At 49.0% G+C, this 3,766-nt stretch overlaps 2 non-coding genes across 2 annotated transcripts; both read right to left on the reverse strand.

The window, feature by feature from the left end:
- Positions 1-1,039: 1,039 nt before the first annotated feature.
- trnag-ccc (transfer RNA glycine (anticodon CCC)) lies at positions 1,040-1,110 on the reverse strand. The gene has a single exon. It is a non-coding gene; the product is annotated as a tRNA-Gly (tRNA).
- Positions 1,111-3,439: 2,329 nt separating this feature from the next.
- Positions 3,440-3,510, reverse strand: trnag-ccc (transfer RNA glycine (anticodon CCC)). The gene has a single exon. It is a non-coding gene; the product is annotated as a tRNA-Gly (tRNA).
- Between the last annotated feature and the right edge of the window lie 256 nt (positions 3,511-3,766).

The following is a 3,766-nucleotide window of genomic DNA, read 5'->3' on the forward strand; positions in this document are numbered from 1 at the left end:
CAATGCTCACATGGGTCGTGACAATGTGACCTGTAAGGGCGTGATAAATGCGAACGCCTCCTCACCCCTCCCCGATCTGAGCGTGAGTACTGCTTTGTTATAGGAATAATGTGCTCGTCACAGACTGGCCATAATGAACAACATCTTCACACATAAGGGTTTCCAGACGAGCACTTGGGACCAGTACAACCGAAGGCCGCAGTTCGATGATCAACTTTGTGGTCATTTTATAGGACTTGCGACCGCATTTCTTGGACACTGGGGTCAAAAGAGGGGCGGAGCTGCAAACTGATTCCCACCGGGTGGTGTGTTTGCTTCGATGTTGGGGGCAGATGCCAGTTCGACCTGAAAGAGAATTACGTATTGTGAGGGTGTGCTGGTAATGTCTGGCAGAGTCCCCAGTCAGAAGGAGCTTCAACTCGCACCGCCAGCATAACTTTGTCCATGTTCCGGGGGAAGCAGGGGACATTGAGTCCGAGTGCCCCATGTTCCGTCAACAGACTTTGTCTTCATTCTCATGCTCTTGACTTGGATTCCTACATTTCAGATGAGTATTGAGTCAGTAAGTCAGAGGAACTGGCATGCATATAAGCATCAGAAAACTATGATGCCATGGAAAACAACACAATCGATGTCTGTCGGAGTGGCCGAGCCGTCCAAGCAACTCCATTCAGGTTGCAGTCTCTACGGGTATGCAGGTTTTATTCTGCTTCTAGTGTGATTAGACTGACAAAAACTGTCTGTTTCCTCTCCTTGGCTTTCCAGTCCAACAGAAATTGATACAACGAGGGTGTTATCTTTGATTCTCCCCGACCCTGCAACGAAAAACATAAGGGATATTTGTGAGGATGGCCGAGCGCGCCAAGTGTGTGAATTACGTTCGCAAAGTCTACGCATTTAACCCACTTCTGACCAACAAACACTTGGTTCCTGTCCTCAATCGTCCGGTGCCAGTCGGGGAAAATGTGTGTTTTGCAAGCAGAAGGAGATTGCACTCTTTTACCTCAAGGAGAGCTTAATATACACAAAACAGTCAAGCTGCATTGGCCGGGAATCGGACCCGGGCCTCCCGCATGGGAGGCGGGAATTCTACCACTGAACCACCAATGCTTGGTATTGTGACTCTTGTACTTTGACTACATTCCAATGCTCTCGAATGGGCCCACCGGATTGGCAGACCCGGATTAGCAGGAAATTAAATGCTCACATGGCTCGTGACAATGTGACCCGGAAGGGCGTGATAAAGGCGAACGCCTCCTCACCCTTCCCCGATCTGAGCGTGAGTACTGCTTTGTTATCGGAATAATGTGCTCGTCACAGACTGTCCATAATGAACAACATCTTCACACATAAGGGTTTCCAGACGAGCACTTGGGACCAGTACAACCTAAGTCCGCAGTTCGATGATCAACTTTGTGGTCATGTCATCGGACTTGCTACCGCATTTCTTGGACACTGGGGTCAAAAGAGGGGCAGAGCTGCAAACTGATTCCCACCGGGTGGTGTGTTTGCTTCGATGTTGGGGGCAGATGCCAGTTCGACCTTAAAGAGAATTACGTATTGTGAGGGTGTGCTGGTAATGTCTGGCAGTCCCCAGTCAGAAGGGGCTTCAACTGGCACCGCCAGCAAAACTTTGTCCATGTTCCGGGGGAAGCAGGGGACATTGAGTCCGAGTGGCCCATGTTCTGTCAACAGACTTTGTCTTCATTCTCATGCTCTTGACTTGGATTCCTACATTTCAGATGAGTATTGAGTCAGTAAGTCAGAGGCACTGGCATGCATATAAACATCAGAAAACTATGATGCCATGGAAAACAACACAATCGGTGTCTGTCGGAGTGTCAGAGCCGTCCAAGCAACTCCATTTAGGTTGCAGTCTCTACGGGTATGCGGGTTTTAATTCTGCTTCGAGTGTGATTAGACTGACAAAAACTGTCTGTTTCCTCTCCTTGGCTTTCCAGTCCAACAGAAATTGATACAACTCGGGTGTTATCTTTGATTCTCCCCGACCCTGCCACGAAAAACACAAGGGATATTTGTGAGGATGGCCGAGCGCGCCAAGTTGGTGAATTACGTTCGCAAAGTCTATGCATATAACCCACTTCTGACCAACAAACCCTTGGTTCCTGTCCTCGGTCGTCCAGTGCCAGTCGGGGAAAATGTGTGTTTTGCAAGCAGCAGGAGATTGCACTCTTATACCTCAAGGAGAGCTTAATATACACAAAACAGTTAATCTGCATTGGCTGGGAATTGGACCCTGGACTCTTGCATGGGAGGCGGGAATTCTACCACTGAACCACCAATGCTTGGTATTGTTACTCTTGTACTTTGACTACATTCCACTGCTCTCGAATGGGCCCACCGGATAGGCAGACCCGGATTAGCAGGAAATTCAATGCTCACATGGCTTGTGACAATGTGACCCGGAAGGGCGTGATAAAGGCGTAGGCCTCCTCACCCCTCCCCGAACTGAGCGTGAGTACTGCTTTGTTATCGGAATAATGTGCTCGTCACAGACTGTCCAGAATGAACAATATCTTCACACATAAGGGTTTCCAGGCGAGCACTTGGCACCAGGACAACCTCAGGCCGCAGTTCGATGATCAACTTTGTGGTCATGTCATCGGATTTGCTGCCGCATTTCTTGGACACTGGGGTCAAAAGAGGGGCGGAGCTGTAAACTGATTCCCACCGGGTGGTGTGTTTGCTTCGATGTTGGCAGCAGATGCCAGTTCGACCTGAAAGAGAATTACGTATTGTGAGGGTGTGCTGGTAATGTCTGGCAGAGTCCCCAGTCAGAAGGAGCTTCAACTCGCACCGCCAGCATAACTTTGTCCATGTTCCGAGGGAAGCAGGGGACATTGAGTCCGAGTGCCCCATGTTCCGTCAACAGACTTTGTCTTCATTCTCATGCTCTTGACTTGGATTCCTACATTTCAGATGAGTATTGAGTCAGTAAGTCAGAGGAACTGGCATGCATATAAGCATCAGAAAACTATGATGCCATGGAAAACAACACAATCGATGTCTGTCGGAGTGGCCGAGCCGTCCAAGTAACTCCATTCAGGTTGCAGTCTCTACGGGTATGCAGGTTTTATTCTGCTTCTAGTGTGATTAGACTGACAAAAACTGTCTGTTTCCTATCCTTGGCTTTCCAGTCCAACAGAAATTGATACAACGAGGGTGTTATCTTTGATTCTCCCCGACCCTGCCACGAAACACACAAGGGATATTTGTGAGGATGGCCGAGCGCGCCAAGTTGGTGAATTGCGTTCGCAAAGTCTATGCATATAACCCACTTCTGACCAGATCTGACCAACAAACCCTTGGTTCCTGTCCTCGGTAGTCCAGTGCCAGTTGGGGAAAATGTGTGTTTTGCAAGCAGGAGATTGGACTCTTTTACCTCAAGGAGAGGTTAATATATACAAAACTGTCAAGCTGCATTGGCCGGGAATCTGACCCAGGCCTCCCGCATGGGAGGCGGGAATTCTACCACTGAATCACCAATGTTTGGTATTGGGGCTCTTGTACTTTGACTACATTCCAATGCTCCCGAATGGGCCCACCGGATAGGCAGACCCGGATTAGCAGGAAATTCAATGCTCACATGGCTCGTGGCAATGTGACCTGGAAGGGCGTGATAAAGGCGAACGCCTCCTCACCCCTCCCCGATCTGAGCGTGAGTACTGCTTTGTTATAGGAATAATGTGCTTGTCACAGACTGTCCATAATGAACAAAATCTTCACACATCAGGTTTTCCAGACG

Source organism: Phycodurus eques, chromosome 6, assembly GCF_024500275.1.
Source record: "Phycodurus eques isolate BA_2022a chromosome 6, UOR_Pequ_1.1, whole genome shotgun sequence".
NCBI lineage: Eukaryota > Metazoa > Chordata > Actinopteri > Syngnathiformes > Syngnathidae > Phycodurus > Phycodurus eques.